Consider the following 15,494-nt stretch of genomic DNA (forward strand, 5'->3'; position numbering starts at 1 on the left):
ATTTGTTTTATTTGTGGTTTACAAATGACTGCTTGACACAATATTGATATTAAAACCTCCTGATACATATTGATCCAGTGTTTTAATTCTTCTTAAACCTGCAAAGTTCAAAATTTTGATTCTTACTTTTAAGCCTCTTAATAAACCTTGTATAAACCTGAGAATATTCTTTTCACTCTGTCTTGGATAGCTAATAACACCTAGATTAAGTCTGACATGACTTCACAAAAACCTTTCTGAGACAAGGGGCAGAACCCCTAAAGTTTGAGAATTTATAAGAGACCTTATTGAATCCAAATATCAAAACACGGTCACACAACACTTAATGACAGGGATACATTCTGAGAAATGTGTCGTTAGGCAATTATGCTGTTGTGCAAACATCATAGAGTGTACTGAAGAAGACACCCCAAAATATCTCTTTAACACGAGGATGTTAAAAATTTGCCACGCCAAAATATGTCTCTTTAACATGAGGATTATTTTAGGCTGATTATTTTTATGAAGTCTTAAATGGGAAGAAACATGCTTGCCGCCCACAAGGCATTTACAGTCCAGTGGAAAAGAGTTTGGACTGGTGCAACTGTGTGAATGAGCAATGACTGAAGACAGACTTCTCCAGAGCTTAAACTGTGCTTATACTGCACCTCTCTCCCACGTCCCTGGCCACCATGAGCCCTGAAGCAGTACAATAACATCCAGAGACATCCAGTATTATCTTAGGGATGTGACTCTGTAGTCCACGGATAGGAGGGTAGGTGCCAAAGAAATTACAGGTAAATATTTCAGTGTTGACAGCTCCTATCCCACATGAGTATGTAGTACTTCCAGGGAGCAGCAGGGGCAAAACCCAGCTCAGTCTGGGCTTTTGGTTTTGGCCTCAGACTTGATTCCATAGGAGCTGCCTCATGGAGCCAGATGTGGTCTACTGGAATGAATGCTCACCTTAGAGTAAGAAGACTTGGGTTCAAGTCCTAATTCTTCCACACCCAACACATGTGGTCTAGGAAAGCTCCCTGAGAAGCTTTCCTTAGAAGTAAAAAAGAAAACCTACATCTGAGGGTTGTTGTGAGGCTACTATGAGATAATATAGAGTGCTATGTAAAATTTAGGACAAGAATTCTTTGGGAATCTCTTAACTAGTCATCAGTGAACAACTGCTGGTGGGAGTTTCCCTCTTCAAAGTAAAGACAACACATTTTATTTGTTGCTTGAGAGAATTCATGTATCAGCTTAAACACTTTACCTAAAAGCAGGAAACATATAGGCAATAGGAAGAATATAGATCATTATTGGCCCAATAGGGAAATAACCAATTACAGGAAATCCATAGGACCTTGAAAGTGCTATAGAAGAGCTCCTCTAAACCAAAGACAAGGCCTCTGTCCCTCAGGAATGTGAGCTCTACTGGGAAAGAGTAAATTCAGACAGGAGAATCATAAGAATACAAGGTAAAACTCAGCAGATTGGTGAATCATGTAGTTCAGCCTAAGTGCACTAGGAAGGACATCATTAAAACAAAAAGAAAAAAGCTCATAAGAGTAAGTGGAAAAATAACACGAGATTGCAAATTCTGTAGAAAGTAAAGATGTTTTACATTAATCTTATAGTAAGCTATCTTACCTGCTTTTGAAAGTAAGCAAGGTAAAATTTGGAAATTAATAAATATTGATCAAACTGAATTCTTAGAGAAAGAGTGGAACCTTTTTCACAAAGAATACTTCACGTGAGAAAACGCAGTGTGGCAGTCTGTGAGATCCACTGTACTTGACGGAATATCCCTGTGGCATACAGTATGTTTAAAACAGATCCAGGGTCTGGAAGATTAAATTCTGTCATCACAAACCGAAGATAAGAGGTGAGAATGAAGAATCTCAGGTGCAAAATATTTTGATGAATTGAAAATTTATTATATATCTCTAAATTTTATGGGCAGTGAACCTAATCAACCTTTTCAAGCCAGAGGAAAATTCTGATTGAGAATGCTACTAGGTAAATTTCAGTGAACACAAAACTGTGCATGATAACAAGGTTACCAAAGTTGGAAAAGGCAGTTCACATACCTAATAAAAATTACATGCTACATGGCCACTCGATCAAATTGCTCCAATAATTTCAGTGAATAACAGAGATGAACCTTTGAAAACTATTTCGCTAGAAGTTTTAAAGCCAATGGACTTTATCTTCCCACTAAAAAGAAACTGATTTACTGGGAAAGATGTTTTCAAATAAAATCCAATTTCTTAAAATGAGATAATTTCTATTGGTCAACTTAAAAAACAAACTTGTAGAATGCTTAGCATAAAAAATGAGAATGTGCAAAAGAATAATGCTTCAATACACTACAAATTTTTTGAAGAATTGTTTGCTGTAAAATCAAATTTTAAGGATCATTAATTTCTTTTGCTGCAATAGTCTTCAAGGGAGCGTTGCATTTAAGTCAAAATTGTTACCTGTCAACAGAGTGAGTGAAACACGTTTATATATTCATACATATATGAAATATATATGTGTAAATATATATATAGAGAGAGAGAGAGAGAGATTGATAACGAGAATAGACAATTAGGCTTGTCCTCCCGGAAGATTTTAAGAATAAATTCTATGCCTGAGCTTTGGCACCTTTAAGGGAGGTGCCTAATAAGAAGGCATTCTTATTTCTAATAATTTCAAACATGCAATTGTTTTCTTTCCTTACATGTTTAGTATCTCCAGTTATGAGGGAGCGTTGGAACAAAAGAAAATGAACTATTTGATGTGGACCCTCTCTTCCTGTCTTCCTCTATTTTCCCTTTCCTTGTCCACTGCAATTCCTCTCTTACAGTCCCTTTATTTTAGACAAGACTAAAACAGGAAAAATTCCAGCACTCATGGCCTTTATATTTGCTTTCACAACTGAAATTTACTTTAAACCGTTATGATGACTACCACTCTGGTCTCCTCATCCTGCTGCCCAGCCAGCCATTATCAGAAAACACTGTCCAAGTTCATTTGTTTTAAAATCTCTTTATATTAAGATAATTGTAGATTCACCTGCAATTGTAGAAATAATACAGAGTACTCTTATATACCCTTCACCCAGCTTTCCCCAATGGTAACATCTTGCGTAACTATAGTACAATATCACAACCAGGGAATTAGTGTTGATACAATGCAGCCACCTTATTCAGATTCCCCCAGTTTTACAGGCACTTGTGTGTGTGTGTGTGTGCGCGCGCACGTGCGCATGTGCAGATCTTAATTTTATGCTATTTTACCACATGTATATATTCATGTAACCACCCCACAGTCATGATATAGAGATGTTCTGTCACTGCAATGATCCCTTGAGCTACCCTTTCCCAGTCTATTTTTAATATATTTGCTGCTTAGAAGAGAAAGAAGAAAGAGAAAGGGAAAAAATTTTCTTTTTCTCTTTTCCTTCGGTGAAAGAAAGGTCTGCTTTGGGAAAAGTTCTGAAATAACTTGCCATCTGCCCTCTTCCCTTTCGATACACCTCCCCCACCTGTGTGTTTGTATTTCCCCTAGGGAATTTCCTCATCTTACTGACAGAAGAACGTAGCTGATTAAACTAATTCATACTTAGGTATGAATGACTGAAAGATCGTTAACTCTGCCAGAAGTTGCAGTTTTAAAAGGAGGGTGCTTGCTAGTCCCAAGTCATTTCTTCTGGGTGGAGTTTTATGCAGTCTAACAGAGTGAAATGAAACAATTCAGAAAGTGTGTGGCAGGATAATTTGGGGCAAAGTTTATTAAAAAAAGGCCAGCCTCTTGAAATCTAAGCCCATGATATGATCCCTTAACCAGGGACCGATATTTATAACCTCTTGTTTTGTTTTTTTTTTCTTTCTGCTTTTTCTCCCCATATCCCCCCAGTACATAGTTGTATATTTTAGTTGTGGGTCCTTCTAGTTGTGGCATGTGGGACGCTGCCTCAGCGTGGCCTGGTGAGTGGGGCCATGTCCGCGCCCAGGATCCGAACCAGTGAAATCCTGAGCTGCCGCAGCGGAGCGCGCGAACTTAACCACTCGGCCACGGGGCCGGCCGCATTGTTTTTTAAGTCTACTTTTGTACCTTCAGGTTTTCTAGATGCTCCACATGCTTTTCCACATGTTCCTCATCACAGTAGCATGGAAGAGATGAAAAAAGGGAAGAGGGGAACGGGCGGCAGCAGATGTGGGAATCAGGCATTTGAGTCACTGATACCTGAAGAGGTAACTACTTGCTATTTTCAGTCCCTCTCATCATCACTTTCTTCACAATGTTCACCCTTCAGAACCAATGTATTATGCAAAGAACTCTTCCAGTACATTCCATTAGATCATTAGATATGACTGCAAGATAAAATTATATATATATATATATATTTATATAGGTACATTAAATATATATATAACATATATATATATTTATAGATCTATTCCTTCTCTTAAAGACTTTACTATCTAAAGCAATAAGACTTACAGGCTTTGAAATTATATAGTACTGTAAGTCTGTGTAAAGGGCTAAAAATTTAGCCCAAAGACATTATTAATTCACTAAACAAATACTGAGTGTCTACTATGGGCCAAGGCTTGTTCTAGGTGCTAAGACTACAGCAGTGAACAATGCAAAATCCCTGCCCTCACCAGTGTATGTTGTATTTAGGTGATGGGGAGAAAATTTGTAGTTAAATAAATAAACGAGTGAATTTTAGATGATTGGAAGAATAACGAACAAAACACAACCGGAAAGGCTTCCCATAGGAAGAGAAACTCCATCTGCATTTTAAAGGAATGACAGGATTGGGTAACTAGGAGGAGGGCAGCTTGAGCAAAGATTTGGAGATGGAAATGAGTAATACAATGAGAAAAAAAGGTTTACCAGAATGCATAGAAGTGACAATGTCCAGGGGCCAGCCCAGTGGCGCAGCAGTTAAGTGCACACATTCCGCTTCTCAGCGGCCAGGAGTTCGCTGGTTCGGATCCCAGGTGTGGACACGGCACTGCTTGGCAAGCCAAGCTGGGGTAGGAGTCCCACATATAAAGTAGAGGAAGATGGGCACAGATGTTAGCTCAGAGCCAGCCTTCCTCAGCAAAAAGAGGAGGATTGGCAGTAGTTAGCTCAGGGCTAATCTTGCTCAAAAAAAAAAAAAGTGACATTGTCCAACAGAAAAGTTTGCTTTAAGGTTGATGCAAAGAATGTTTTGTCCAGAAACACGGACCAAGCAATGACTGTTTTAAGTGATGGGTATTAAGTGACAGACTTTCAAGCTGCAATTTATCTTTTTTATTACAAAGAAAGAATTTGATTATTTTGAAGGTAAGATGAGTCATTCACTTTCATCCTTTATTCTATGTGCATGTAAAAGTAATCTTTTGAAGGGCTTTTTTTATTCATGGTTTTGTTTTTCTACCTTCTAGGCAGCTCAACGTTGTTTGGTTAAAATATGCCACATTCAAGACGGTGCAGCTGGCTGGCTTGTGTCCCATTATTCCAAGTTTTCAAAATGTTATGCTGAGTTGTTCCTGTGACTAGGGAAAGGAGAGGACATATTTTCTTTCTCCTTCTGGCATAGCACTGAGTATGCACAACTCATACTAACACAGATCAGTAACACGAGGATTAAATGGGCCGCCACGCTCTGGCTGGTGACCCTAACTATCATTACTTTTGTAGGAAAATAACCCATAGAAACCACTATATAAAATAAGTTCTGGCATCTAGCCCATTTGAAACGGAAAATTTGTAATTTTGCAAAAATTTCAATGACCTCTAATCCTACTTTTACTCCATATTCTTGGTATTTTGTCCTATATACATTCCTTTCTCCACTTACCACCCTCCCCCTTACTGCTCTCTTAGTTAATTCAATATTTGAAATCAGTAGGAACACCTACTCTGAGGGCCTAGATCAGGCTTTGGAGGGACCTTATGGAATAATTAATCAAATCTCCCCCTGGGTGTTCAAAATTCTTCTAAATATCATAAGCTTTTGAGTAATGCAGGTGTACTACTGAGCTGAGTGACATGTGTCAGGTGACAATCTCTCTGAGCCTATTTCCTTGAGAGGAAAATGGAAATAAATAAAGTCTACCTTGAAGGGATGTTATAACTTTCCAATAGGATGAGGTATTTAATAGTACCTGCTAAAGATTTGAATGAAGCAACTGCTTAATTTCCTTAAGTATTTATCTTACTTATCTAAAGTGGTTCTCAAATGGGGGTGATCTTGCCCCCTAGGATATACTCAGCAATGTCTTGAGGAATTTTAGGTTGCCAAAAGCGGGAGGGGTGCTACTGGGATCTAGTGAGTAGAAACCAGAGATGCTGCTAAATACCCTACAAAGCGCATGATCGCCCCCATAACAAAAGATTATCCAGCCCCAAGTGTGAATAGTGTCGCTGTTGAGAAATCCTGATCTAGCCTTCTTTTGAACAATTTTCATGATTGGAAACTATTCCCTTGTGAGGCTAGCCACTCAATCATTGCAGAGTTATGTGAGAAAACTATCGCTTAAGTTGAAGCAAAATCTGTAACTTCCACCTGCCAGCCAAGGTTGCGTTTTGTGAGACAACACAAGATAAGTCCATCCCTCTTCCATGGGAGTCTTTTCAATATTTAAAGAGCTGTTTTCCCTTCTTACAGTCCCCAAATTTATAGTCTTCCAGGATCTGTGAAATAAGTGAGAATGAAACCCCAAAAGTTTAGTCACAGTTGAATGCCTTATTTCTAGTTTCACCCACAAGTCTGAATTCTAGAAGAGTTTAAGTAAACTGAGTTGGACCAAAAATGTCTGTAAAATCATAAAGAGGCATCCATCTGGTTTGTCTGTAAATAAGAAGTTCTGAGTCCACTGCTTAGGGTACATTTTTTTACCTTTTTTCTTCCTTACCCATCATAAAAAAGCAGCACAGCTAACATTTTGTTATACATCTCCTACACAAACCCCAAACTGTGCCATTTCATAACAAAAGTTCAGCACTGTGCTTAATACGGTGCATTACTTTGAGGAGAAAAAGACAGTGATACAGATTTATTCTTGTGCAATAAGAAATACAGAAATAAAATTTCAAGTTTGCCATCTTCAGCTTGAAATCATTGTCAAATCTTATTGGAAATACATTTATTCTGATTTCTGGCAATCTAACCTCCTTTAGTCATTTCACAGTTGGTGAGCAGAAAGGATGTTTCTGCCTCATTTACAGTGTCTGAACATGATTCAGACAATCAACTGCAACATTAGTCAAAGAAATCAGTGGCTAATGATTTCTGACAAGCACTGCAGTAACAGGCTGAGAACCAGACTGGGCAGCAACAATATTCAGAGCATTTACTGGAGCCAGCAAGAGGATTAAAATGGGGTAAACAGAACTGGTCTCACGTGACCTAAAGGCCCTTATACATGTTTGGCAAAGGCATAGTATCTGACATGCAATAAATACGGTAATCCTGTTTTATAACTTTGTTATATTGAATGAACACTGAGGATAATCAAATGTGCAGCTCTGTAAACAATAATATACAAAAGTAGTTAAATACTTTGCATTCTGCTGAAACTATATTCTTGTTAGGAGAGTCTAGCTTTACTATTTATATTGACCATTTGGAGCATGTACTCTTTCTCCCTGAAATGCATTACTCATCATTTGGACTATCTGTCACACACTGAATGTTTACATCACCCAGCACATAACGTGAAGGCTGTATGGCCTAGGGCAGAAAGGGCCGAGTGTCAAGACACGAGATCCAGTTTCCCTTCCGCCATGAGCTCAGGGTGTGGCCTCCGACAGGTCACTTGGTTACCCTGAACTTCAGTTTCCAAGTCTGGAAGATAATGGGGTGGGACCAAATGATCTAGAATTCTCCCTTTCAAAAGTATGATTTGGATTTTAGGAGTCTACATTGATCTATTTAGCAATTTAAGATATGCCCTAATTGTTATCAATAATTTATCCTTGGTTTTAAAATCTCATAAATTCTTTGTTTTTTTAAGCTTTAAAAAAAAAACCCCAAATGACAAGTTATTTCATTCAATTGAAATTTTATTTTCATACTTCCCCTTCATTTGAAAAATCTGGCATTCTCTTAATGAACTGCTCTTTAAAATGTCCCTACATCAGATAGGTGACAGCAAGGAGAGCTGAACCTACAACGCTTTTGGTTCATATTAAATAGCAGTTGTTACAAGTACAATGATCAGTGCTTTCAAAATTTTCTTTTATAGTCTGAAATTTTTAAGAATTTGATGAAAATTCAAGGTTATCCTTAAGTTTCATAAGCTGAGCTAGAACTGCTAGTTAATCTCTCACATTCTGGGAGTTTACATGTATTTTCAAAAGCTGTAAGGATAGAAATATATCTCAAAATATTTCCAAGAATCTTCTTTCACCTAAAACTCTCTCTCTACACATCCAATATACAGATGACTCTCAAACCCCAGAATAAGGAGATAGAATTCTTTTATATTTTATAGTTAAAAATGTTTCCTCAATAGTAAATTGGAACATATTGCTAAAAACTGCCATTTCCTAAATTGCTCATTGTAGTATTATAGTTTTGTACTATACTAATGAGAGACATAGTCATGAAGAATTTTTATTCTAATTATTGTTATTTTCTATACTGTAAATCAGAAAGCTTGGAAATACTGACCCAGTACAGCCCAATCATAGTGTGCATTTTTTTTTCAGGTATGCTTTTTTTTTGGTGAGGAAGATTGGCCCTGATCTAACATCTGTTGACAATCTTCCTCTTTTTTTTTTCTCCCCAAAGCCCCCCAGTACATAGTTGTATACCCTAGTTGTATGTCCTTCTGGTTCTTTTATGTGGGATGCTGCATTAGCATGGTTTAAATAAGTGGTGCTAGGTCTATGCCCAAGATCCGAACTGGCAAACCCTGGGCTGCCAAAGCAGAGCATGCAAACTTAACCACTCATCCACGGAGCCAGTCCCCCAGAGTGTGAGTTTTATTTACAGTTCCTTGAAAAGAAAATTTCCCTGCCCTTAATCTCCATTGTTGGCTTTGTTTTATATTTTGCTAGAAGGCCCTTGACCAAAGGCAGTCCAGTAATCGGAAGTGGCCTGACATAAAAATTTCTATTCAGTGGAAGATCATAGTGATTAGTTAGTTCAATCATGCTTTCTTAGGAAATTCAGACCCATTGAGCAGTTGGTCAAGGCAGAAGCGAGAAGGTGCTCAAAGATAAATGAAACCAAGAGAGTGATGGAATCATGTCAACAGAGCGAGTCAGACTGGCTGCTGCTGCTGTGGGGATAGTAAGAAAACTCAGCCTCTTGTCTTCCTTGGCTCTTCCAGTTCCCTAGAAACTTTCAATCTAGGAGGCCCAACTGTCCACTGATCCTGAGTATTCATGGCATGTGATCGCTCTCTCTCATTGCCACAGGAATCTTTACAACCAATTCCCTTACCTGAGGTAATACGAATGTCTTTCTCATATCCAAAGAATAAACCGGAGAAGTACCAAGAAAGAAAAGGGTTCTCGAGAGCTAAACTGCCAAGTAAATCACTTCAAGCCTTTTCTCCCTCCATGTTTATCAGTGAAAAACAATACAGGTTGATTCTTTCTGTGGCAATAGGCCAGTAGACACAGGTTATAGAAAATCATTGGAGATTTCATTGTCAGAAAAGATGTGAGGGAGAAAAAAGTTTGCATATTTTTTTAAACTAAGAAATTCTCAAACTCCACTTGGTTACATTTACATGAAGATGAAGAGTCAGTGTGACAAATGATTCCATTGTACCTATGGTGACATTACCAGTGATTTCAGTTCTCTGTGAATTATGGTCTAAAGATGGTGGTGGCAAACAGAATCAAATGAAGTGCCAGTCCAATTGAATTTGACCAAACATGCATTGTCACTCACTTTGCCAGTGCAGAAATGTCAACATTCATGTCCTGCTGGAATGTGCAGGATGCTGGGGAACCTCGCTTCAGCCACACAAACCTTTCACTATCAGGAATGAGCTCAGTTCTCTCCACCTCCACGTCCCTCTACCTGCAATGCTCTTTCTGATTTCATGCCTGACTCTTCCAGTGCTTGTGCACAGACACACACCACTTCTTTGTGCTAGTCTAGCACTTACCACTGTGTCATATGTATCTATTTGGTAATATTTGTCCCTCTCTAATTAGCTCACAAGTGGCAGGAGTACAGAAACCTTATCTGTTTTGTTCTCCATTGTGCCCCTAGCTCCTAGATGTATGTTAATATTGAATATTGTTGAATGAATATGGTAGAGCTCTTGGAAGGTACTGGTAGTGAAGTACTTGCAGAAACATTAATGTAGATATAATTAGTTGTTGTATGATATAATTATTAGATATTATAATAATTAATAATAAATCATAATTATTTATTATAATAATGTTATATATAACTAATAGGCTTAAAGAAAAATAAGCTTTTATATAAATTATTATATAATATTGAAGTATATTGTATATATTATAGCTTATATATTATATTAATGTTTCACATTATATCTCACCCAATAAAGGGAAATATATGGCACTTTATAACAATGGTAAATGGAAAGTACGTGAAAATTTTCAGTTAACAGCCAGTCCAGGAGAATTCAAGTTATCAGCAAACAAGTCAGGTTCCCAAAAGAGGACTTAAATGACATTTCAAAACGACATAAGAACCCCCTCTCTATATGTGTGCTTGTTTTATCCAGTCCCATTCTCAGATAAGTAAGTCTCCCCCATTACTAGCCCACGTGGTCATTCTGCTCTGTGAGGACAGGAAGATCCGAGGCTGAAATTACATTAGATTAGTCATGGTATCATGAGAAATAATTCTGCCTATCTCTGGAGGGAATATAAATCATTTCTTCTTTTTCTTTGAATCTAGAATTATGAGAGATAAATACAGTTTCTACCTTCAAAAGTAACAAGTTAAGACAGAGATAAGCAGTGAAAAGTCACTAGCTCGGTAACAAACCACGTTCCTCAGCTTCCCCCAAACTGGCTGCTCATCAACCTTCTTCCATTTGGCTGCTTTGAACAAAATGGTTTCTGGCTCCTCAGGGAAGGATCAAGGAGTGCTCTACGTCAGTGAATGACTACATAGATGGTTTTAATAAATACTGTGGTTTCACTAATACTGTGAACATTTCTCTATTTTTGCATGAACCAATTACCACCAGGAGATTTGTCTTTCCTTTGGCAGTAAAGCTATCATCTATTCATAATCCCTCCTACTAGATTTCTTCCTCATTTAAGGCAGGATTCAGTCAGATTTCATTTTGCTTCCCCTTCTCCGAAATCCATGAAAGCCTTGAAAAACATTTGAGCATCTTCTCTCTGGACAATTTCATATCTTTTCTACCACAAACCATTATTCCGGTAAACTCGGTAAACCCTAATTTCGATCCCTGATGTAATGCTTTCATATCAGGCTGTGTGAACACGTTCCTTTAAAATAAAACATGGTAGGAAAGTCTTCCTCTGAATGCCTGCACACAGAGGAAGCTTCATCTATTACCCTTTCACCATGATAGAAGAGACGAGAAAACAATTTATGAGTCATTTCCATTCTGACAGATGCGACAATGACTGGAAATGCAATGCCTGCCAAGAGCTTTTATCAAGTAGGTTATAACAACTAGTAATAAGTGTAAATAATAAATGACTGGAATCTTAGGGGAAACGGTGGCAATACGGAATGATTTTTGGTACTTCTGATGGGGCTCTGCTACTCCTGGAATTCCCTGCCTTCCCAGTAGAATTTTGGCCTGACAATAAACAACAGTTTAGTACTTTATCTAATCCCAGCCAGGAGGTGAGTTCACCAGCAAGCTTTTGCAGATGTTCACATCCAATAATCTATCCATAATTGATGAAACAGGGAGGTCAGATGTAATGGCTGCTACTATTCCAGCAACAAATAAATGGTTATTGACAAAACAAGCCAGTGTGGCGCAGAGCGCTGAGCAGTGACAGGCACGCGACGGTGCTGAACAGAGGCAGGGAAGACTACACGGATTCCTCAGCAAGCCATGTCACAGGAGGGCCACAGTGACACATAAGCAGATGCAAGTGACTTAGAAAGGAAAAGGGAGGTTACTGAAGTACAAAAAAGATGAAGACAGGCTGAGGCAGAGAAGAAAATGATGAGCAAGCCCTGGGCGAGGCTGAGGACCCAGGTAAGTACAAATGCGTGAACAGTTCAGAAATGCCTTTGAATGTGTGCACTGTGATCCAGACGTGTGGCTGCTTTTATTACCAGTGTGTCTTCACTCGTATAGCTGGCTGTCAAACTGCACAGCCTAGGTGACTCTAACGCTAAAGAGCTAAGAGTCTAATGCGTGCATGGGACGTTTTGGGTGCCCAAACATTCCAACTGAAGGACATGCATGGATATTCCATATAACACTGCAGATACCTTTTCTTTCCTATGTCCTAAAAAGAAAATCTACGAAAATCACGGATGCAGTTTGCACAATATTTTCAGATAAGCCCAAGACGCAAAATTATGGAGCTAGAAAATTTCTCAAGACTGGGATTAATCCTGAAATCCGTGCTGCTTAAAATCAAATTTACTGCAAAAGAATGTGAGTGGAAGGCAAAGTTTTCTTTAATAATAAAAAGCAAACGCTGTGCTCTATTCACCTCGACCTAGGCAAAGAGTATAATAAATGCATTAATCGAGTCTACTTTTATTGGCTGAATAAAATTCAAGATATTTAAACGTAAATAAACAGCTGAAATCCTACACCTCTATTCCAGTGCTAAAAAATAATGTTTTTACACAGTTTACTATGTAATATTATAAGATGAAGAATGGTAGAATGAAATGGTAGTCATTATTGCTATAGGTAGTCATAAACAGGCTTGGGACAGAGATGTTTTAAATATTAATATTCCTAAAATCACTTAAATCAATTTAACACTCTTTAGTGGTTTATTTAGAAGTGTGATTTATTTTATACTTTGCAACCAATGCCTTTGATCAGCTCTGAAATAACATATGAGCTGAAAATAAAAGAGCAAAACAAATTGCTGCCAGGATTCTTTTAGTGAGCTTTAGATTTTATAGCGTAAACTAGAAAATTACCATTATATTTGGCATTTTCAAATTATTTACCAATACTTAGAAATGGAGAATTACGTAGCCCAGAAGGAAAGGTGGAGATCATTGCTGTAATAACTCGCTAGTTGCTCTCCTTCCTGAGCCCTGCCATCCTCCTCCCTGGGGTCCTTCCGTTTAGCAACTTCGACCTGCCCCCGTCCCTGGGACCATCTCCGTCCCTGGTCTAAGGCAGAAGCTTGGCATCACATCAGCGTGCCATGGATCAAATTATGATCATAACCTTTGTTAAAGCGACTGGGCCCTTGCCATGTCTCTTGAGACCAAGTTCCCAACATGTGTCCCAGTCTGTTCTTCTTGCTTGAATCTCTGTCTTGGTACCTAGTCAGGTCCCTGCTTATGCAATCTGGAGATCTACCTCACTTCCATCAATATGCCTACATCTGGAGTCTCACTCCTGAGCCCCAGTCCCTGTGGCTTGGTGCCTGTCACTTGCCCATGGCAGTCACTACTGTTTATTGAGCAAAAACTACCTGTGCAGAGTGTTTTATATTCGTGGTGAATTTAATCTTCACAGAGCACTTTGAGATCAATGTTAATATTCCTATTGTACAAATGAGAAAAATGAAATGCAGAGAGGTTGGCTAACTCGCTGTAGTATACACAACCCTGAGTTGGAGAAGGAGGAAGGATTTGAACTGGGTTTGTTGAAGTCCTTGTTCTTACGCACTGTGCTATGCCTGCTGCTGGTTCACTCTGAGCCTGACTGTTCTGGGCTAGGCCTTCACTCACAGCTTTGCCTACTGGCACAGCTCCCAGCTCCCAGAAGCCATTCTCCTCTCACCCACTGCAGCCCAGCGACTGACGTTCTCGATGTTGACCTCATGTTTGCCTGGTTACAGTGTTGCCTATTACAAGCTGCTATTTTTTCATCACATGGCTTAATTATAATAGCTAATAATAGTCCATACAAACTGAGTATTTACTATGCCATTCCTCTGCCCACAGAGACCCCCTTTTCACTCAGGAGAAAAAACCTGGCTTTATAATGGCCTACAAGTCCTTCCATGATCCCATCCCTTAACTCTTTGACTTCTCTGCTGCCCTTTTGCTCTTCCTCAGCTTCACCGGTCCCAAGCTCTCCAGGCATATTGCTGCCTCAGGGCTTTGGCACTGACCATTACCTCTGCTTGGAAGGTGCTTCCCTCAAGTATCCACATGGCTAACTCTCATCTGCTTCCAGCTTTTCATCAAATGTCACCTCAATAGGCCTTCTCTGATCACCTATTTAAAATTCCCCCTACTCACTGCTTGCTTTGGCACTCCTCAATCTTTCCTTTGTTGTATTTTTTTCTTTTTTCTATAGTGCTTATTATCGTCTGACACACTATCTAGCTCATTTGTTTATTACCTTTCATCTTCATTGTCTGTCTTTCTCCAATGGGAATGCAAGCTCCATGAGGATAAAGATCTTTGTTTTGCTAGTGACATATTCCAAGTGTCTAGAAGAGGGCTTGGCCATTGGTGCTCCAAAACTATTTGCTGGATGAATAAGTCACAGGTTGTTCTTAAGACAACATGTATTAACTAATTTAATCTTCCCAATGCCCATGAGTAGGCGTTAATTATTATTATTCTTATCTCTTTTTAAAGGTGAGAAAACTGAGTTACATAGAGAGGAAGCCACTGGGCAAGGATCAAACAGTGGTAAGTGATCAAGAAAGCACTTGAACCATAGCTGTCTGATTTCAGAGACAGCACTCTTATCAGGCCCTCCCTCCCAACTCAAAGCCAAGATGCAGCCTGACAATGCCACCACGCAGGATGGGTCCAAATTCTGGCTCCCTTTGTCACCACCTGTCTTATCGTTGACCAACATTATAACATGGCACCCTGCAACAATGTTGTTCAGGAAATTGAACTAAGTTTAATGACGTGACCAAGGCCAAAGAGCTGGGTGACCAAACCATAGCCAGAACTCAGGATGTCTGACTCCTAATTTGGTGGTCTTTCTGGTACTTTCAAAACTGATTTTGAGGATTATAATAAAAACCTGGATAGTACTTCCATTCTCATATAATCTATTACAATAGACAATTAAAAAGTAATTTTGGCTTTGCAACCCTGTGACAAATATTAATGTTTATTTACATAATATTTTAAAAGGAAAATGTTTATTTTTGTCATATCTATGATATTATAAACATAAAAAATGAACATAAGAAATAATCACTGCTGTAAGCTAATATAAGCTCATAGGGAAAATGAATATGTTTAATTAAATTTAGAAAAATGTATAGTTAAATCATTTACAGTATAATAATAAGAACTAATAAACCATTATCTCTTTACTATTCCACTGGAATTTTCATCAACATGGTATATTAATAAATATCATCTTCATTTTACAAAGCAGAATGCTACAAGATTTGTCTGTGCTCTGGTAAGTCAGTGATGG

General features: G+C 38.5%; 1 protein-coding gene across 5 annotated transcripts in view; it reads right to left on the reverse strand.

Annotated features, from left to right (window-relative positions):
* Positions 1-15,494, reverse strand: part of TTC29 (tetratricopeptide repeat domain 29) — a 205,360-nt gene that overhangs the window by 96,216 nt on the left and 93,650 nt on the right. The gene's annotated exons all lie outside the window — the stretch shown is intronic.

Source organism: Equus quagga, chromosome 3 (assembly GCF_021613505.1).
Source record: "Equus quagga isolate Etosha38 chromosome 3, UCLA_HA_Equagga_1.0, whole genome shotgun sequence".
NCBI classification, from domain to species: domain Eukaryota; kingdom Metazoa; phylum Chordata; class Mammalia; order Perissodactyla; family Equidae; genus Equus; species Equus quagga.